Source organism: Alexandromys fortis, unplaced genomic scaffold, assembly GCF_014885135.2.
Source record: "Alexandromys fortis isolate MF-2015 unplaced genomic scaffold, M_Fortis_MF-2015_v1.1 scaffold_26, whole genome shotgun sequence".
NCBI lineage: Eukaryota > Metazoa > Chordata > Mammalia > Rodentia > Cricetidae > Alexandromys > Alexandromys fortis.
In genome coordinates, this window is record NW_026067894.1 from 1672142 (window position 1) to 1695058 (window position 22917).

The window sequence follows — 22917 nt, forward strand, 5'->3', positions numbered from 1 at the left end:
CAAGCCATATGGGGAAGGGGCCACCCTGGGGATTTTGTGTTGACCTGGATACATATGTAGACAGTATTTCAAATAATGGCGACATTCACTGGTGTTAGGGCGCAGGACTCCAACAGAGCTTTGGGGCAGGCATCCCATTCAATATCTGACACCATTAGGTGCCGGGCTAGGTGAGGGGTTCTGGAGGAAGACACCTGTCACATAGAAGACCTTATTTCCACATTTCTTCTCCATCTTCTGAATGGAACGAGGCACTCCCTTGTCCTCCATGAGAACCTGGACCTGTCACCTAGCTGTCGCACCCTGCCAGCCTCAGCCCCACCAGCCTGGCTCAGTCCTGAACGAACGCCTCCACAGCTCATCGGCAACCATAAGAGGAGCAGCGGACAGAATAAATCTCACTCTGAAATTAATGTTGCTCAGGAAAAAAAGTGCATTTACTCATTCCGACTTCTTGTTGCAAGACTCATAAGTGAATAAATTCAAAATAAATGTATCTGGGGCGAAGGGAGAAGCCGCGATAAAGCAATCGCATCCCCCTAAATGAAGACAAAGGCTCCGAGGCAATATTAAATTCCACCCCCAAAGGCTCATTTCATTCCAGACCCAGATTCCCACAAAATCGAGTTTCCTAGTGGAGCCGAGCCCCTTTCTGCTTGCATCCACCCCTCAACCTGCCAACAAGTCCCAGATCCTACTTCCAGCAACACGCTTGCAGGTGGGCAGCTCTGTTCATATACCAGCTGCACCCCCAAACGCTGAAGATGCTATGGCTTCCTAACCCTCACAGAAAGAACTCCCACCGGCCAGGGGACTGGCAGCATCTGCTCGGTGTCTAGGTGTCCCTTTCCTCTCTTGCTCTTTCTACAGCCCAGGTTCTGGAGAGCAGTGATGTTCTCATCAATGTGTCTGCAGATGCTTGGGGGGCAGGGTGTGGAGTGCTGAGAGGTTGCCTCAGTGCCAACCTGTTCTCCATCCAGCGCTTGTCCCGGGACCATGGTTCAACATCTGTCATGCTGAAATGTGTCTCCCAGCACCACGCACTGGAGGCTGAAGGCCGGATCAACCGTGCTGAGACCACTGTGGCTAGGATTAGGGTTAGGCTCTGTCCTCATGCATGGATCAGTGCCGATACCAAGGGAGTGGTTGAGTGGTGACTTACTAGGTTGAGTCTGGCTCAGAACATTCCTTGGGCGTGCTCACACCTCCCTCTCTGTGTGGAAAGATGTTAACACCAGCACCTTGACGCTGGCCTTTTCAGCACACACTACAAGTTAGAAATCTTTGTCCCTTGTAAATTCTCCGGGGCCACACTGGACACCAATCCTGCCCTCTCTTGTCTGATTTCCCATTAAGCTGATAACTAGATAGCCATGGGTTTTGTCCCTGGTGGGGGCACCTGCAGGTGGGTGAAGGCAAAACAGGGAGTCTCTCTTATTCAAAGTTCCCCTGGAGGGAGGTAGGGAGATGGTTTCCAAGTTAGACCCTTGCTCAGCAACCACAAGGACCAAAGTTTGGATTCCCAGAACCCAGATAAATGCTGGGTGGTTGTGGCAGCAACCTGTAATTCCAGCCTAGAAAGGCAGAGATTCCCCAGGGCAAACTGCTTGGTGATACTCGCCTTGGCAAGCTTGGGTTTTTCCTAGAGACCCAGTCTCAGTGAGTAAGGTAGATGAGCAGCTGAGGATGGATCCTGACATCAACCTTGGGCCTCCACATGCACGTATGTGCATGAGTGTGTGTGTGTGCATGTGCACACACATACACACACGCATATATGCACCTTCTTGTACAAAACGCACAAGCAAATATGTATATGCATACCTGTTTGTACAACACACACACATACTCGGCAGATGTTCCCATGCAAAGTCACCTTGCCTCCTTGCACAGAGAATAGCCATGGCCAGGCTCTCCGCTTGTGTTCACAGTAGACCCCGCCCGTGCTTGGCTTAGAGGCAGCACAGGCGGCTGTCAGGACACACTTGTCAGATGGACTTGTCAGTGGCCCTAGATGGTGTCACCAGTGGAAATCTGGGGTAGATTGCCAGTCTGACTTTACAAGCTAGGCTCCAGATTCTGTCATCTCCGTGCCTAACTGGAGCTGACAGCGGCGAGCTCGTGCTGAGCGGGTTTTCAGGGAACCTGATGAGCTGTCTGACGGGGCTGACAGATGCCTGTCTCCTTTGCCAACTGTTGTGGGTTCACGTCAGGCAGAGTCATAATCAAGAGCCTCACTGCCCGGTCTCACTCCCTAGCGCATGTCAGGGATCTTGCTGTTGCCCAGGCAGACGGGGCTGTTTTTAGCCACAGGATGGCAGTCATGTGTTGACGCCTACAAGGTGCCAGCCCTTTAACAGGCTGATCCCACGGGTGGCTCAGCATCTCCTGTGGGGACCCTTGATCCTTGCAGTCTTGATGCTGAGACCGGGGTGGAAGATTCTATTTTACTCTATTATGTTGTGGTGTGGGGAGTTATAAGGTTGATGTATTATACAGAATTTACGTTATTTGAAATTTATTTTATGTTATTTCATGTCATGTCCTCCAATTCCCATTTAATCCTCCTGTCAGCCTGCGGGGAACAGGTTCTAGCTAGGTTTACACCCAGGGAGACAAGCTCAGAAAATGAGTAACTTGCTTAGTGCTGACCCAGCCAGTGGGCAAGCTGTGCTGTGGGAGCACTACCGAGCCAGCCACTGAGCCAGCAGAGCTGTGGGAGCACTACCGAGCCAGCCACTGAGCCAGCAGAGCTCTGGGAGCACTACCGAGCCAGCCACTGAGCCAGCAGAGCTCTGGGAGCACTGTAGAGCCAGCCAGTGATCCAGCAGTGCTGTGGGGGCACTGAAGGCAGAGGCGGGCTTTGGGATCCAGCTCTCTGGATCTGAATGTGAGGAGTTTTCTTTAAGCCTTGGTTTCCCCATCTTTACTAGTTATCAAATGACCCTCTTTGATGGAAGAAGACATCATGGGCTCGTGCGTGTGCTGTGCCTGTCTCAGTTCCTGAAATGACTCTGGTAACTTCCTTGTAGTGGTGGCCATGGTAGCTAACAGGCAGGGCTGCAAAACGACTCTGTGGAAGGTGGGAGGCCCCAGGACTCTGGTAACCCTGGAAGTGTCTCGATGTGTTCCTCCCCCAACTCCTAGTGGAAAACGTAAGTCCCCTGCACTCAGTTCACTCCAGTCGGCATGAAGGGCAAAGATGGAGGGCAGGTTACTTCAGCTCACCTATCTGTCTACCTGCTCCAGGGTGTCAGGAGAGAAAACAGACCCAACCCTACCCTGCCTCACCCCAGTACTGCTTGAATCTCACAGATCCAGCATATTGAAGCAGAGTAGTTAGGAGAGGGGGAGCAAGCTTCCTGGGGACCTATTTCCTTCCTCCCTTTTGTTTCCTCCCACCGAGCCCTCAGTCCATGGGGTGGTACTGCGGACACTTGGGGCGTGTCTTCCTCACTGGGTGATGCTCTCTAGGGATTCCCCATAAGCACTAACAAAATCGTTTATCTCAATCTGGGATAGGGACAGGATATACTATACTTATTTTAGTGTGTGTGTGTGTGTGTGTGTGTGTGTGTGTTTTGCAGGATCAGCCATGTGTATCTGTGCACGTGTATGTGGAAGCCAAAGGATGACATCAAGTGACTTCCTCCATCTCTTGTGACTTTAATTTTTGAGACAGGGTCTCTCACTGAACCTGGAGTCTGCCATTTTATCTAGGTTGGCTGGTAACAAGTTTGGGGCACCCTCCTGTCCCCAGTCTCTCCCAGCTCTGGGACATACCACCAGGCCAGGCTGGGATTCTGAACTCAGGTCCTATTGCTTACACATCAAGAACTTTATCCACGGAGCTGTCTTCCTAGCCTGGAATATTCTATCTTTGTCTATTACATTGTAGTGGACTGACAACCACATCTGGATTGTCTGTGGGGAGGGATGAATCTACAGAAAGGTCCGGGGGCAGAGGCTTTCCCATTGGAAGAGCTGGGAAGGGGTGGTTATTGTCAGCCTGTGGTGTTAGCAGATGGCATTGACTCAGACCTCCCCTTCTTGAAGAGAGGCTAGCTTGGAGCTTGGCCAGACAGGAGACACTTCTCCCATCACAGAGAATTGTAGATTAGCCTTGAGAACAGAGGGGGCAAGAAAGGATGCACTTTGCCAAGGAGGCCAAGAGCTGGACCTGTTTCATCCTCCCAGCTCTCAGGAGAAGGGCACGGGACCTGAACTCGACCCTCAGTCCTTTCTTTTGCCTCCAAAGGCCCCTGGTTGCTCACATGAGGACAAGGGTGGCGCTCACTGGAAACAGCTTCCAGGCTCACAGCCCTAATCACTCATTTCCAGCTCATTAAGCCAGGCTGACATTTTAATTTTTAACTTTTTATATATTTACAACTCAGTAATTTTTAGTATATTCACCAACTTGGGAAACCATCGCCACAGTCAGTTTTAGAAGATTTCAATCCTCCAAAAATATACTCTGCACTACTTAGCTGTCACCCTCCGGTCCCTGTCCTCCCGGGCCCTGACACCATGGATCGATTTCCGCCTTTGTCTGTATAGAATGCAAATGGATAGACTCACAGCCCCAAGATCCTTACAACCAACTTCTTGGGGTTCATTTTTAAAGTCTCATGAGGACAAATGTAGGTGAGGTCTCCCAGATCTTCAAAAGAAAAAAAAAGTCTCATGAGGCCTCAAAGAGGTAATCACCATGGTCATTGTCAAGATCAGAACCCTTTTAATGGGCATCCAGTCTGATCCACACTCCCTCTAACCTGTGACTGGAGCAGTCCAAAGACACGAGCCCTGAGAAGAAAATAGCACCCTTTGCGGGACCATGAGTAGGAAGTTACACTTCAATTAACTAACTATGCGCCTGCCTAGCACCCATCTGCCCACCATCTGTCCTTCTAACCATCATCTGTCCATCTACACACTCACCCATCTGCCCTTCTACCCATCATCCATCCACTTAGCCACACATCCATCTGTCCATTCATCCATCTATCTGTCCATCCACCCAGCCACCTGCCAATCTACCCATCATCTACTTATCTACCCACTTATTCTCCCATCCATCCATCCATCCATCTGCTCATTCACCAACCCATTTGTCCTTTTACCCATCATCCATCCATTTACCCACCCTCCTGCCAATCTACTCAACATCCACCCACCTCTCCACCTATCCATCTACCCATCCACCCACCCACTACCTGTCTATATACCCATCATCCACTTTTATGCCCACTTATTCATCTATCTCTCCATCCAGCCAGTTATTCATTTACCAATCTATCCATCTACCCACTCACCCCCTGTTCATTCAACTGTCATTCATCAATTACCCATTATTCATCTCTCCATCCATCCATCCACCACCACCCATCCACCCATCATCTATCCTCTCTTCATCCATCTACCTTTCCACCCATCCATCCACCTTCTCATTGGCCCACCCATCCAGCCATCATTCACCTATCCATTCTTCATGCATCCACTCTTTCCACCTTTTCTATCCACCTTTCACCAGAAAATGTTCTCTATGGACAAAAACATGCCAGGTCTGCTCTGAATGGGAGAATAGAGAACAAGGCAGCTGGTACAGCCCTTGTAACTTAGAGGCAACACACAGAGGCAACATACAGAAAAGAACACTCCAGTGACTACCAGTGTTGACACAGAAACTGGTTGGGCAATGGCCTGGAGGGAGCAGTGAAGTCTCTTCAGTTCTCTGAAGTTTTTTTTTTTTTTCCAAAGGAGCCAGCTTAATGAGGTCTAGGGCACAAGAAACATAGAAAGGCATTTGAAGGCTGATGAGGAGCACATGCTGATGGCTGTCACATGGTAGAATAGGAACAGCGGCAACTCACTGCCCCTTTGGCCCTCATAATCCCAATCTCTACGGTCACTCGGTTATTTCTTTGTGCACTGTGTCTTCTGGCTTGGAGGGTGGCATCCAGGTCTTCGTGACCCCTGTACTCCTTCTGTCCTGCCTGAGGTATGCTTCCCACTCCTAGGGTTGGCACTGACATCTTCCCAAGAGCCCTGGTTTGCACAAATGAAGGTACATGTGTCAGAGAGCAGCTGGGGCTTTGGAGGTCAGGATGGAGGTCTTTGCTTTGTCCTTTCTGCCTTGCCTTGTCCTTCTTCCTGCTTCTGCGGCTTCTCCTTTAGTGTTGAGTTGCTTGAGGAAGAGACAACCCGCCGTGTATATGTCTGTTGGCAGGGGTGTTCTAATTTTAAAAAATGTGTCACTCTCTGAGCTCTGTGTCCCTTAATCAGGCAATTACTTTCTGATGTAGTATAGTTAAGAAAGAAGAAAAAGAAAAAATAGCCACCAGCCCCTGGAATCTCAAACACTTTCTTGAGAATTAATTTGGTAAATGTTTGACTCGAGTTCCAGAATGTCCTTTGTTTCCATTTCTAAAAGACAAAAGGGACAAGGAAGAAAAGTAGTAATTGCGTGTTAATCAATCTTGCTCATTAAAATTAGCTCCCCAGCCAAGGGTGTCATGGAAACAGCAGATGCTGCGAGAAGGACTGGAGGGCCCAGCAGGGGTGGGGTTGAGATCATGGAGTGGGCATGGCCCAGGGGACACAGTATGGGACCAAGTGGCACTGGAAATAGCAGCCAGCAAGGACTGCCACCATATTCCTTGTTTCCTATGTCTGCAGGTTTCCCAGTGTCTTTCAGAAAAAGCCAGTGACCATGTTGGGTGGTGGGGGTGGTGCTGCGCTAATTATGCAGCTGACAACAGCCTGTGGCTGCTGGAGAGTTCGCCAGAACCCATTGCTACAAGTGGGTGAAAAGAAGAGAGACTTGAAATCAGGTTTCCTTGCTGTGGCACTGCTCCACTGTACCCTGGTGGCCTCTGCCAAGGCCAGAGGTGGGTGGGGCAGAGCCACAGGCATGATGGGATTCCGGAGCCCTTTGGGGGTGGAGAAAACAGTCATGTTTCTGCAGCAATACCCTGAGTAGATGTGGGCACCTCACAGGTGGGTCTGTACCTCGAACCCACTTAATCTCTAGATCTTTCCTGAGTGTCTGTCATTCCCCATGCTTTGCTGATCTAGTTGGGGAAAGATAATGTGCCCTTGTCCTCTGTGTCACCTGCTGCTGACTCCCAGAAATTCAAGGCTGGTGACCTGAGCCACTGCCCTGATATGGGCAGCAAGCATTGCAGATGAAAGGGAATGAGGGACAGGGACAGGATGGTCATCACTCACCATCTTTCCATTTGTGCTTGTCTGGACCAGGCTCTGAGAGCCTATCTTCCCACTGCCCATCTCCCGATGGTGTAGAACAGTGGACAGCCTTGTCCCAGTTCAGCCTGTCTGTATGTCTGTTCTAGGCTGCAGGCCCGGGGCCATCTCTCTCAGGTGAAAAGTGGCAACACAGGAGTGGCTTTAGGTGACCAAGCCGAGTTTTCAGTAGAGGAAGGGAAGGCAAAGAGCAACAAACCTTGCTATTGTCACAGAATCACGTGACACCAAATGCTGGTCCCTTGAATCAGAACGACACCTTTAGGTGTTCTAGTCCACCCATGGGCTGGTGTCTACGGGACAGCACAATGTTCAAAGGGCTCAAGGCAAACAGTTTCCCGAAGGAGATGGTCAGCCCCTAGGTCCACAGATGGTTCATGTTCAGGGGTGGCGGATTGTGTGGGTCAACTTCCGCCACTGTCACAAAATACTACAAACTCCCAACTCCTAAGGGCCCAGGATAGCAACAAGCCTTTAACACGTTAACTTAGAGGAGAGTTAAACATCTAGCCTACCACAGAAGTGCTTAACCCGGGGAACCCCTGGGCACCCCACAGCCTTCAGAGGTAAGATATCACCATTATGGGTAGACTCCATATTTGCTTCTGGATGCTAGCTTCAGGGGAACCAGGGAGATGGATGGTCAACCTGCCACTCCATGAGATACACAAGGGGCTGGGACACCACCAACAACAGATGCCACCGTGAAGCTCTCAGGTGACTTTCCACCAGGATGCAAGAAAGCCAGCTTGGACTTCTGGGTGAGGTGGAACAGTCCTAAGTCTCTCAGTCTAACCCTGCTCCCACCTCAGACTCCCCCAGAGGCTGTGTGGTCACCTAGAGACAACAGAGACATCACAGGGTGATGAAGAGGTCAGAATGGTCCTCACCGCCCCCCTTACCTCAGGTCTGCTGGGGCTGGATGCTGGAGGAGAGACATGGGCATGCTTTCTGGCTGGGTTGCTGGCATTTGCCCATGGCTCCCCCTAACTTGAGCAGGTCTGAGCTATGCCTTTCCCACTGAGTCTAAGGCAGGGCCTGATTGCTCTACGGTACCAAGGCCCTGTGACTCGCCCTCTGAAGAAGGGCGCTGGTTGGTTGCAAATGAGCATTATTGTTCAGCTCCCATACTCCGGCAGAACCCTACAGGGGCACCATCTGCGTGCCCTTGCTGGAGACTCTACTAATCTCTGAAGGGTTTGTTTTTTTATGAATTGGTAATGATAATGGTGATGAGGCTGCAGCCTCCTCTCTCCTGGGGCAGCCGGGCTCAATGCACCTGGTAAGGTGGGGCTGAGGTGGGGGAGGGGACAACAAGCCCACTAACACCACCAAGGCTGTGGTGGGATGAGGCCCATTAACCTGTTCGCTTCCCTGACATGTTGAATCCTGTTAAGGGTACACAGACAGAGCACCCGTGGCTCCCAGTGTCTTTAGGGAGACCTTAGCTCAGGGGCCTCCACATCAAGGCTCAAGAGACTCCTCAATATGCTTATGGCCTTCTTGTTCCCTCCACTAGGTCATGAGAGCTTTCCCAGGAGAAGGAGAGATCTCAGTAAGCACAGCCCCTCCCCATAGAGAATTCATTTGGGGGCAAGTGGCAGGAAAACATTAAAGTACCCTAAGGAACCATCTAGACGTGTGATTTGATAAACACATACATTTGAGTAACAGCTTCAGGTCTGGTTGGATCGAGGCATCTCTGAAAATACTGATAACAGACATATGTACATTTCTGTGATTAGTTCCTAATGGGCATTGAAAAATATTTGTCTCCATCATTTGGCTCTGCTTTCCTCTGTATGAACTTTGTCTCCTGCTCTTTCTTCATGGTAGCAAGATGGCTGCCAGTTCCCTTAAGCTTGCTCCTGGCCTCCCAATGAGAAAGCGTGGTGGTCAGGCTTATCACTGGGATGCATACACGAGAGGACCACTTTAGAGGGAGGAAGAATCTGCTTGGGCTCATGGCTTCAGAGGATCTGTTCTGGGTTGTAGCATCCATTGATGCCCAGCTGAGGTGAGGCAGAACATGAAGGGCAGAAGTGTGTGGTGGAGGCTGCTCACCTCCCTATGCCCAGGAAACAGAGAGGCACACATTGAAAGTTATACCTCAATGGCCTGATCCCTTCAGTAAGACTTGATGTCTTTATCGCCGCCAGGATTGCTGTCAGATGAACGCAGCATGAGTTTGTCCATTGTGAAGGGCACTCACTTCCCCATGCCCCGGAGTGCAAACCTATGGACATCTGTTACTCAGACCCCAGCATAAAGCATCCCTTCTCTCCAGTGGTCACTCACTCATGTCAGGTACCTGCTTTCCTGGATGCCTATTGGCCAGCTTGGATCACAAGAGCATCACACAAATCAGTAACTGTGGCCAAGAGGAGGACTGGTTTAGGGGCAGCCCTGGGACAAGAAGGAACAGACTGACAGATGCCTCCACGGAGGATGTACATTCCTCCATCTCTTCCCTCCTCGCCCCAAAGACTGGAGTCTGCCTGGACCCCAGTCCCTGAGCAGAAGAGGCCTCGGGCCAGGGTCGCCCCCAGCCACAACCACCCCCAGGCACAGTCCCTCCTAGCTACAGTCGCCTCCAGGCATGGTCACTATGAAGCCACTCAATGACCCCCCTCACTCCAGGCTCCTCACCTCAGTGGATTATTGTAATCAGCAGCCAGCACTCTGTGGCCCCTGCCTCTAGGCCCTCGCTGGCTTTGCAAGGTCATTGCGTTTTCAGTACCAAGGACAGTAGCTCGGCGGACAGGGTATTAAATAAATGTGTCTCCTAGATGGTTGGCTCTGACTTCAGGCTCCTTCTCCTTACCTGCCTTTGTTTAACCCAAGCCACACTTTCAGGGGCTCTGGTCATCTGGGTGGGATCAGTCATCACCCTGAGCACCTCCAGGGTCACAAGTCAGGTGTCTAGAGAATGCATCTTCCTGCATCCTGTCCCTCTCCACTGGGCTTCCCAGAACTCCTCCCACACGGCACAATAGGGAGTCCATCTCCCCACCCTGATGCTTGCTCTCCATCCAGTTCCCTCGGCTGTTGTCTTGACCCAAATGAGGGAGCACTTGTCCAAATGTGGACATGCTCGGAACATAGAATAACACAATCAATTATTTGGTATGCACTCTACCTGTGTTACCGTGGTCCGTGTCATCCAGAAATTGCTGAGGTCCCCATTTCTCAGTAGAGACTCACAACACACTGTTTCTCCAAGGCTTTCATCTCTCCATGCGCATTCTATCCGAGGCTTTCCCTCTCCTCCTTGTGAGACTGACATTTTGCGTGGTTCCTGGTAGAAGGAGAAAAAAGTAATGTTGGGAAGCTGAAGGGGAGGGCCACTTACCTTAGACTGGGCACTCTGCCTACTCAACAGTAGCTGCTAACAGCCCTGTGAAGTGGGTCTAATTGTCCCCAATTTATAGACACTGAAACAGAGTCCAGAGAAGTCCTTGATTGTAAAAGCTTCACCGTGAAAGGGGATACTCTCAGGAGGTGGCTCCAGATCTGCCAGCCCCAAGCCCAGGCTCTTAGAGCGGCACAGAGAATCCCTCCCAGGGATGAGGACTGAGCTGAGGCCAAGTAATCAGATCATTCCCAAGAGGACTTGACTCTATGAGGGAGGTCTCCTGAACCCCTGACTCCACACCTCCAAACCCATCCTATTGTTCCCCTTGGGTCCTCTTCCATGAGGAGGAAAGAGTTCCACAAGAGGCCAGTAATGCCCTGAAGTTTTCCATATCCATCTGACTGGGAGGCATGGCTGCATTCATGGGGCAGCTCAGGAGGCGGGTGGGGTCAGTGGGCGGGGCCACCAAGGAAAATGCCTGCAGAATGGGAAGGCTGACTTCGCTCACCAGCTGTTGAGGGGGTTGGCCGATCAAGCAGAAACTTAAGGCTTTCAAAATCACTAATCAGACCTGCCAAAGTCTTTAAAAGGGCTTTCAAAAATTTTCTCTTCATTTATTTTTTTTAAGCACACTAAAAGCTTCATTAAAGACCTGCCAAGGATGGAGAGACCTCCTCTCGCTCCCTGTCCCTCCCACAGTAATTAAAACCCGGTTCTCCCCATCAGCTTCCCTGCCTCTTGGGTTGGCAGTGGATAGCCTGGGAGTTCACATTGACTTCTGAGCCATTCTGCCTTATAGAGAGCTGCCAACTTCTCCCACTGGGCTTCTCCTGCCCAGCCTAAGCTCTGCCTGCTTTCCGTGTTGTATTAGAGATGGGGCACCCACATGGTCCTCAAAAAAAACCATTCTTCAGCTAAGAAAACATAATCTCGAGCAGCAGAGAGATTTGTCCTTGGGCACAGAGCTAGAAGGCTGAGGGAGATCCAGGCCAGGGTTCTATCCTTTGAAAGACAAATTTTCATTGAAATATGCCCCCCTACCCAGCAATAGCAGGAATCTTCTATAAGAAGACACTGTCTGCCTGACCAGCAATGGCAGCAGGTGGGACCCCAAAAGGGATCACCAACTGGCAGGGTAGAGAAGTAAGACACAGGGGAGAGGTGGGCAGAGGCCAGCAGCCACTCCTGGAAGGTAGAAGACCTGACCTCCAAGGGACAGGCCCAGCAGCATCCTGGTGGGCTGAACTGTATCCTAACAGAATGGAAACATCATGGAACCATCCGTGCTGGCCAGCAAACCTCTGGCAGTCCTAGGTCAAGCAGGTGCCCACTAGCCCCAGTGCTGGCGTGAGACTCATCCCAGGCTTTGGCCGTCTTAGGGTTTCTATTGCTGCGAAGAGACAGCATGACCACAGCAACTCTTCTAAAGGAAAACATTTAATGGGGTGGCTTCCAGTTTCTGAGGTGTAGTCCATTATCATCATGATGGGACATGGTGACAAGCAGGCAGACATAGTGCTGGAGCTGAGAGTCTTACATCTTTTTAGGGAGGCAACAGGGAGTGAACTCTCACTGGGCACGGCTTGAGCATAGATGAGATTTCAGAACTCACCTTCACAGTGACACATGTCCTCTAACAAGACCTACTCCAACAAGGCCACACCTCCGAATAGTACCATAACAGGCTTCCTGCACTCTGCCCTCACAGTGGCAAGAAGGAATGCCACAGCCCATGCCGGGTGAAGTGCAAGTCTGCCACGCCCCTACCCTTTCTCTTCCTCACTTCCCACTGGGGCCTCAGGCACTGTCCTGACAATATCTCGCCTCAGGGTTTCAACCTTCAGACTGGAACTGAGGTCCCTCATGGAGATGGTTCTTTACCTATCCCATCTGTCCCTGCCTCCGGCTCCTGATCACTCTCCTCCCTACTGCCTTTGTAGCTGTTATCATGACCAATGGTGTTTGTGTGTGTTCCTGTCCCCTCCCAATTCTATTCCGGTTCCCTGGGACAGCATCCGGCTCCAACTGCCTGCAGTTCTCCCCAGGATGGATGCCCTGGATGACCATGGGTGACCAATGGCCCTGCCAGGACACAACACCTATCCTGGGAGCTTAGTTGTCCTCCTGGGTTGAGTCAGCACTCAGTGGAAAGAGCGTCTGATCCTGACAGATTTCCTGGTAGGGTGATGATGTCACTTGGGTGGGACTGGCCTAGAGCAGTCTTGGCAGATAGAAGGGAGGGATCAAGTACAGAGAAAGATTCAGGACCTGGGTCACCCAGACACAGCAGCCCTGTCCCCTGGATACCCTGTAAGGTGACCTCCCAGTGACAAGATGGTAGAGGAGAGTGTCTATGGCCATTGGACAAATTACCAGCCACCCTTGTGAGACCAGGCATGGAGGCAACTGGGTGACAGAATGCCAAGAACCCTGAACCCAGTTCTTACCTGCTATGGGGGCAGATGTTCCATACTCCAGCTGGGCAGAGGGAGGAGGAGAAATAGACAAACTCTTCATGTCTCATCATTACCCAGTGTCTGTGTGTCCCAGGCTGGTTGCCTCCAACTGGGGAGCAGATGAAAAGCCACAGGCCTTCTTCAAGAAGCCAGAAGGGAAGAAGTCCCAGAAATATAGTTAGGGTAGAGGATAAAGGGTCAGTATCCTGTGGTCAGTCCCTTGGTGAGAGCAGCTCCTCCAGTCAACCAGCATATGCAGAAGACCAAAGCCAGTCACTTACCTGGCCCATAATCTTGTGGTCAACTTGTTAGAACCAGAGGGTTTTCCATACAACTGACATGGATTGTCAACTTGGGGATATAATGAGAAGAGAGGGCAGTGTTATAAGGATGAGGGTGGGGGTGATGGCAACTGCAGTTGAGACCCTAAGAGACAAAGCGGCACTGCTAGAAGTGTGGAGCCATAGCCAGCTGTCATAGTTGGTGCTCTATTGTTGTGAAGAGAAACCGTGGCCAAGGTACCTTACAGAAGAAAGCATTTAACTGGGGACTTGCTTATAGCTTCAGAGAGTGAATCCATGATTATCATAGTGGGGGCCATGACAGCGGGCAGACAGGCATGGTGGTGGGGCTAAGAGCTTCCATTCTGACCCATAGGCAGTAGGCAAAAAGAGAAAGTCTGGGCCAGGCATGGACTTTTGAAACCTCAAAACCCACTCCAGTGACAAACCTCCTCCAAAAAAGGCCACACCTCCTAATCTTTCCTAAACAGAGCCACTAACTGGGTACCGATTGTTCAATCATATGAACGTATGGGATCATTCTTATTCAAACCACTTGGGCCATTCGTGTTGAGAGAAGAGAGTCATGGTTACAGTTGCTGGCACTGGGTGCCATGTCTGCTTGGAAGAGATTATTGGGGAAGATCCGTCTTCTAAGCCTTGGTACTCTGCCTCCATCAGTCTTTAGCCAGTGCTTGTCAGATGGCGGAGAATATTGTTGATGCCACTAAAAACTTCACAGGAGGGGTTGGAGAGATAGCTCAGTGGTTAAGAGCACTGACTGCTCTTCCAAAGGTCTGAGCTCAATTCCCAGCAACCAGATGGTGACTCACAACCATCCATAATGAGATTTGGTATCCTTTTTTGGTCTGCAAGCATACATGTAAGCAGAACACTGTATAGTGAATGAATAAATAAATAAATAAATAAATAAATAAATAAATAAGATTCACATAGCCCCTGGAGACAGATGTCACCTGGCTCTGTGGGGGGAGATTTTGAGAAGGAGCTCTTCCCTGTCAGATATTTTTTCATAAGAAAGCTATGTACACTGGGCAAAAAAAGAGCTGGTTACATTTAGGGGTGGGGGAGCATGGGGAATGAGTGTGTGAGAAAGGTCATAGCAGGAACCTGAGAAACTTGGGGTACTAGTTACTTTTCTCAGTGTTGTGACAAAATGTCTAATAAAGCAACTTAAGAAAGTTCTGGGTCACAGTTTGAAGGTGCACAGTCCATCATGGCAGGAAGGCATCTCAGCAGGAGTGTGAGCTCTGGCTCACAGTTTGAGAGTGCACAGTCCATCATGGCAGGAGGGCATCACAGCAGGAGTGTGGGCTCTGGCTCACAGTTTGGGGGTGCACAGTTCATCATGACAGGAAGTATCACAGCAGGAGTGATGAGGCAGCCAGTCACATAGTTGAGGAGCAGAGAGAGATGAATGCTGGCACTCATCTTGTTTTCTCATTTTCATTCAGGCCAGGTCCCCAGTCCACGGGATGGTGCCACCCACATTTAATATGTCATCCCTCATTTCCAGGAAACACCCTCATAGACACAAGACACAGATCTATCTCCTAAGTGATTCTAAATCTAGTCAGGCTGAGGGTGAAAATGGGACACCACATCACCTCACCTCCCAAAGAAACCCTCCCTGACTGCCCCCTTGGGTGAGCTGGGTTCTGCTGGCCTGAGCCCTCCCTGGCCTGGGATGTGGGCACAGAGTTTCTAATGATAATTTTGTGCATCTTATTGTCTGTCCCCTCCCAAGGTGGAGAACAGGTTGAATCCAGGGTCTGCAGCAGCAGGATTTTATTTATTTATGTGATTTTGGTTTTTTGAGGTGAGATCTGATTAAGTAATCCAGGCTGGCCTCCAATTCAAAATCTTCTTGCCTCAGCCAGAGTTCTGGGATGATAGGCATGTGTCATCAGGCATGGCTTTTCTAAATATGAGAGTTTTAAAAGGGGGCCTCACAGTCCCACAGGAAGGGATGAGGGTCCAATGTATGTGTGCATGTGTGTGTTTGTCTGGCTATCTGGCTGGTAACAAGCTGTGGGGTGGTATCTTTTGACTCCCATGGGAGTTGCCAGGGAAACCTTGGCAATGACTGAGTGAGCAGGACAGGACTCGGCAGGCACCTGGCAAAGCCTCTGATTAACAGATCAGGAAGACCCACAGCTCTGTACCAGTGCGTCCACACACTGGTCTCCATAACCTGCATCTCAACCAGAAATTGCCATTATTATTCACTCTCCTGATTCCGGTCTATCTCCCGCATGAGGGCTGTCCCTCTGTCCCCATGCTCCACATAACAGTGCTGCAGGGGCATGAGCCTTGCATCCACTGGCTAAGGGAAGGGGACTCCAAGGGTACACTTAGTAAATCCCAAGGGTTCCTCACCATGAGGTTGGCCATCTATTTGATGGTGAACTTCGACACACCCAGTTGCTGTGTCTTTAGGGACACCTGACCCAAAACAGCATGCGTGTGATGAACAGGCGAAACTCAGAGAATTAGCCACTGCAAGTCCCTTCCCAGGGGACACCGAAGGCAGAAAAGCTTAATGCTGTTATTTACATTTGCTTTATTATTTCATTTATTTCAGCAGGCAATGAGGGGGGATGGAATATGAACCCCATTCCCCTGACACAAAGAGAAGTCAGTGAGAGGGATGGGCTTCCTTGCATGGGATCAAAGTGGACAGTGTTGGTGCCCAAACTAAGGGCCTGTCCTCAAGCCCAGGGCTTATTTCTGGAGCCAGTCACACACACACCACCAGGATCCACCCACCATTCTTCCATGCTCCCAGAGGGATGCTTGGGTCCCAAGAACTCTCTTCTGACTGGTGAACTGGGTGCTGTCCTGTCATCCAAGCCTCATCCCTGGCCTCAGTTTCCCTACCTGTGATGGGAAAATGAATACGTCCATCTTTCTGCTTCCTAGCAACTGGTCACATGGGCTTAGGACCCTCTGTGGGCAGTGCAGATGCTCAGTGGTCTTTGCTGACATCCCAATGACAGCAGAGGGGAGGGATTCCTCCCCCCACCAGCAGCTCTGACCACTTGGGTGGGAGGTGGAGGCAGCAGGAAGGTTGTCAAGGCAGCAGGTGACAAGGTGGGGGGAGCGAGTGGTGGAACCGAGAGCAGGCCTGTGGGGAGCAATGAGGATGGTGGACCTGCTTGTCATATCATATAAATGATAAACAATAATAATAACACAGTTTCTTGTGTAATGAGAAAGACTACCGAGACTGAATTACCTCCGTAATGAGCTGCGGACGTCAGGGAGCTATTTGTTCTTGAAGGAAGAGCTGAGGGTTGTGTCTGTGCTTCCCTGTCATACCCCCACCACATGCACACACATACACACGTACACGCATGCATGAACGCACACACGCACAAACACACACATGCATGAATGCACACACACATGCATGTGTGCGCGCATACATACATGCACGAACACACATACGCGCACGCACACGCATGCATACATGCGCGAACACACACACACACGCACGCACAAACACTGTTGTTTCAGGTGGGGAGGTGGCTGGAACTCTCATAGATGCAGGCTGAGCTGGGGCAGAAGGCACAAACATGGGATCCAGAGGAAGGATACAGTAAGCATTGGGACTACTTACTAATAGTCACACAGAAAGCTTGTGTTTCCTGGTTTCAGGTGGTTTCTAGACCACTGAGTCATTAGAAAAGTGTGGCGTGTGTTTTTCCCAGCTGCAGTCCCCGAGGACAGGTGCAAGGCCCTCCACAGCTGGACAGAGGTGCAGAAGGACAGTGGCAGTCGGTCAGCCCAGGGCCTGGGATGAGCAGAGGGGGCATAAAGGGGGCATCAAGCTTTCTGTGCAACAGAGAGGGGGAGGAACAGTGAGATGAGAGAGGTTGTGCAGGCACTTTGGGCCACTGAGGTCTTATGTCATGTCATTGTTATTAATGATGTCCCCAGGTTTCTTCTCCCTTTTAGAACATTATTATATCTTCTAGACCAAAGATTTGCATACCTTCCCCCAAACCACAGCCCTTAACCTAAAACTTCTGAGATCAGACAGGTATGACCTTCCACTTCTGTCAAAGTGTGAAGTAATCTCAATACTTGGCAGACCAACAAAGAAGATTCCTATGAGTTTGAGGCCAGTCTGGGGTGGCAAAGTGAGACCCTGTTTAAAACAAAACAAAAGACAGATGTATTCCTAACCAGAATCCTCTGCACCAGCCAAGGAGGAATTCTGCCCCTACTTCCACTCCCCAACCTCCCTCTCCCCTGTCAACAGGAGGCATTCCCACTGTACCATGGTCTGGTTAAAATCCTGTGTTGGTGAGTGGGCCACATTCTGCCAAGAGGCCCCAGGCCTGCAGCCCACATAAGCTTAGGTGCCTGAGGCCACCCCTTAGTGCCCACCAGAAGACAACAGCCCAAGCAGCAGCTGCAGCCTACCCAATCTTCTCAAAACGAGAGACAAACTAGGTCCCAGCCAAAGCATTGTGGGGGTCTAGGGGGCTTTAGGGACCTTTGGACCAAGAGGTGAGGGATAAAATTATACTGAGAGCCCCCAGAGCTCAGAATCCCCTCCTCAGTGACATCCCTGCAACATTAAAATTAATCAGCTGTGCAGCGATTTTTATTATATAAGCCAATAAAATGGGAAAATTACAATTTCACTGGTAACTGTTGGGCTGAGGGTTTTGATCCTTGTATTTTATAGCCCCATAGTTCTTGAAGTTTTTTTTTAAATATATTCTCTCACAGTGAGAAAAATCTCGCTGAAGCACTCTGTGTGGCTGGCTCAGCCTACTCATCCCCCCCACACATACATATGCACACACACACATATGCACACTTTCTTGTGCACACGATAGTACTACAGCCAGGCCTTGTGAGCACCACCATCTACATCTGACCCAGGCCTCTTCTGTGAGCAGGATCTGGGTGTCCAGCCCTGGCTAGCACTAGGTGGCATTAGTGTCCCCAGTTGCTAACTGACGTGCCTTCTTCCTTACCATGTGGCTTTCCAGGGAGCCCTTGCTGCTCAGAGCCTGCACTGTTGACTTTGCTGGTGGCCCCTGGGTGCTGTAAGGTGGGGGACAAGTCATTTCTACGGGGGCTGGGGAGACTGACGATTCAGTAAGCAAAGCACCTACAATGTAGCCCAGAGCCTGAGTTTCATCCCCAGCACACACATGGAAAAGACTGGGCAGTTATTATCCTAGCGCTGGGAGGCACAGCCAGGTGGATCCCTGGGGGCTTGCAGGCCAGCTACTCTAGTCTGCTTGGGAGACCTTTTCTCAAACAAAAGGATGGGTGGTCTCTGATGAACCATGCCCAAGGTTGTCCTCTCTCCCCCACATGATCATCTCTGTCTCTTTTTAAACAGTGACTTTTTATTGATATGTGTGTGTGTGTGTGTGTGTGTGTGTGTGTGTGTTCCCTTGAGGTGTCCATAGATGACATGGGTGCTGGGAACCAAACTCGGGCTCTCTGAAGGAACAATAATGTCGCTTGACCACTGAGATCTCTCTCCAGTCCCTCACACAATCATTCCTGTGCTATTTCTTCTCAACCCGTGTGAAGTGTCTGTCCTCTGTTGTGTACAGGATCTGCCCCCAAGTTGCCAGGTTTTGGGGTGAGAGGCATATGGAGCAGACCCTCTCCTAATGGGTAGCCAGAACCCCAAACCTAGAGCCCTGACACAAAGAAGTGTAGCTGGACCACAGACCGACACCCATGACAACAGTGACCAGTGGGCAGCATATGGTGTTACCACAACAAAATGTGACCTTGGTTAAGCCATGTTTCATGGGTGGGGGAGGGTGTTGGGGTCTCTAGTTCACAAGAAGCTTTGTATTTGTAACAGCCATGGTTTCTCAAGGCTCAGAGAGAGCCAGGCTGAGGAATGGTCATTCACATGCCTTTGTATTCTCTGTTGAGGAAACAGAGGCTCTGAGAGGCAGGCAGCTGTCCAAGGTAGTTGGCTAATCAGCAGGAAAACTAGATGCCAACAGGCCTGAGGGCCCACAGTACCCCACTCACCCATGCTGCCCTCACCTCTGGAGCCACCCCAGACCACCTGAATGCAACTCATCCTCCAAGAGTCTGCTTGAGCTCCATACTTTGGGTGGTGAGGGTGGGGAAAGGGGGCTTTTCATTAAATGAGGAGCAGCTGAGCTCCCCAGAGGGAACCCCCTCCCCATCTCCCAACAGTTTCTTCCCAGAGAATTATTCCTACCAGTGCCGAACCAGACTTTCCAAAGATTCTGTGCTAGGGTTTCCCTCTCTTTGAGATGACAGAATAGTCGTGAAGGGTATCTCACACCCTGGCATCTCAAACATGGCAGGATGGGGTTACACTTGCTCTGTGTGTCCTTGTGTGAGAGCATCCCTCAGCAATCACATTGTACCAGGACTGGTAGGTGAATCGTCAGAGAGTGATGGAGACATGATGACACTCAGGGCACTGTCCCTGGGGGTAGACTGACCCATTGTAGATTACTGGATCAGTGTGTTTCTGTAGGACCCAGGGTTTTTTTTTTTGTTTGTTTGTTTGTTTTTGGCTTTTTTTTCCCCCCAAATTGAGCTCTCTCTGGCTTGCTAACTTTGCCCCACTGTGTGAAAATGAGCCATGGAGTCTTCACCAGATAAGTGAAGTGTAGCCCAGACTTGTCCCAGACTCACAGTTCTCATGCAGGAATTACAGGCATGCAGGACCATGCCTGGCTAGTAAACTTCAATTCTTTATATAACGATACAGTCACAGGTATTTTGTTAGAGCAACAGAAAATGGAACAGAACATCATGTTTTCTCTAAATGGAACACCTCTGCCTCCAGGAGCTGGCCTTAAGAAAGCAGCCTTCTCATCGTGAAACACCGCCCGCAGACAACGTGTAACGATCTGTAAAACCTCAGCTCAGCTTCTCCAGTAGCACCACCCAGGAGGCAGGACAAAGAAAGTCATTTGTCACCTAGGACCCAGAGACAAAGAGCTCCTTTGTACTTGGCCAGTTTGCTGTTAGAAAGTATGGGAGGGATTGAAAGGGTTTGCCCTTAGTGACCCCTCCCAGATGTTGGCAGCTGTTATCTTCTGGTTATGATTGTCCAGCGGGTCCCTTGGGACCAGACAAAATGGATGGGAAAGTCTCTAAACCAGAAGCCCAGGTCGGCTGAGTGGTCCTATTCCTACAGGATGAGAGCAAGGAGTCAAGGCTAAGCTTAAGGCTGGAACAGAAAGCTGAAGAAGAGGGCCAAAGCACCCCGTTGGTTTCTTGACTGACCAGGTCTTTGGGTCTGGCCTTTGGAGGGTCACCAGGGGGCCTAGTGTCCTAGCCTGAGAAAAATCTGAGTCGGGAGTGGAATGTGTACATTTTATCAGCCAATAAATAAATAAATAAATAAAATCGGGGTGGTTGGGTGACTTCTCAGGCTCAGAGGCGGCTCCATCACCCACTCTGTGGTGATCAGCTCAGCCCTCCGCTAGAAGCGGCGAGGAGCAGTGGGATAGGCAGGACCCGTCGGACTGGCAGCCTCGTCTTAACCTCCAGCTTCTCCATGCCTTTCTTCTGCCTGTCTCTTTCATGTCTCCCTGAACAGCGCCTGACAGCTCTCCTCGCTCCTAGGCGGGCAAGGTTCTCTTTGTTTGCTCGAATAAAGCAGCTTGTTACAGGGAAGAATACTGCGGTGAGTGTCAGAAGATATGTTTCCTTAAAGAAACTCAGCGGAGTCTTTCAGGTACTGCTTCTCTGAGTCCCAGAGCCTCCAGATCCGAGCCCACCCCACCATGTCTGCTTCCCACACCTCCTTACAGCCATTGCCTGTTGAGTCTCTGCAGTGTCCAGGATGTGAACCTGGATCCCGGGGCTTTTGGGCATCACGAAGGTTAACAGTGCCAACTTGACAGGAGCTAAAATCGCTAAGGAGGCAAATCTCTGGGCATGTCTGTGAGGGGGTTTCTAGATTGGGCCCATTAAGTGGGAGGATTCACCGTGAGTGGAGGCGGTGCCATTCCATGAGCGCTGGTCCTTAATTGAAAACAAACGGGAAAGTGGGTCGAGCACTAGCTGTTTGTCCCTTTGTGTTCTGACTGCACGTGTCATGTGACCAGCTGCGTTGTACTGCTGCTGCCATGCCTTCCCCTGCTGTGATGGACTGCACCCTCAAACTGTGAGCCAGAACAAACCCTGTTTCCACCTGAGACCAAAAGAGACAGAAAGGTCTCTAGGACTGCTGCTACCCTCTGTGGAAGGACTCACTGTGGGCTGCTTCCCCTGAACAGACAGAAGGCAGGGCAGGTTCCCAAGACTCCTCACCCCTGTCCAGTCCCACACAGCCTTCAGAGAGGAAGCCATAGACCTCTCCAGGGTAATCAAAAGAGAAATGTGTTAGTCTGATGGCATTTTGTAACCGATAGTGATTGGCACTTGCTCTGTACCCAGCTCTGGCCTCTGCAACGGAGGACACTGTATTTGGAGTGGGTGCCATGGTCCCCTAGCCACAGAAGTAATCTGAAACCATCAGCCACTTCCCATATATTAGCAGTGTGATTTCATTTAATCTGCCTGATGGAGTCAGATTCTAATCGTGTCCCTTGTGTGACATGTGACTTTTCTGTTTTTGTTTTTGAGATAGTGTCTTGCTGTAGCCTCTAACACAAACATATGCAAGGATGACCTTGAACTGACTTTCCCGAGTGATGAGAGTGCAGGCATGCACTTTCACACCTGGTTTTGTGTGGTGCTGGGAATAGAACCTAGGTCCTCGTCCATTCTAAGCAAGTACCCTACCAACTGCGCTACATCCTCAGCCAAGGGCATGAGATGTGATTGGCGAAGTGGCTTGCTCGAGGACATGGAAAGCTCCATTCCTCCTTGCCTTGCCCTTGCTTGACCTCCGTCTGTCCTATACTGTCTAACTGATGTGTCCTAACAGTCTGGATTTCCAGACCGACAGCCTCTCCTGACCCCAACTCTGCCTGCCCCGTGTCCTGCAAAATGCATCTTTTGTTGGGCCACCCCTGGGGACAGTCTGGAGAAAAAAACTGTACCATGTGGCTCTATTCTGCCAGCTGACTTGAGGCTCCTCTGGTCACCTCAGCAAAGCCTTCCCAGTCATAATCAATACAGGAGGCGACCACCGTGCAAGAGTCCCTCCATGAGTCAGCTGTGTGTCAGGAGAAGGCTTGGGTGTGCTTATGTTGTTCCTTCTGACCGCATTGGGTTTTATAAGGCCTTGATGGGGAAACTGAGACCCGGAAGGAGAAAACAATCCTCTCAAGGGAATACGGTTGACATTCCAGGCTTTTCTTCCTCAGACACTGGGAGCAGATAATCTGCCTAAAGGAGGCTGTTTTTCACCAGCTGGGTTCTGTAAGGTACTTTCCACTCTGATACCTCTCATAATGAAGGTTCTTTACCGCCAGGGGCTCAGAACTAAACCACAAAAGGTTCGGGTCACAGAGCAAGGCTTTAGCTATTGTCAACTTGACTGGGTTTAGAATGACCTTGGACAAAGCAAACCTCTGGCCTTGCCTATGAGGGAGTTTCTAGATTGAAT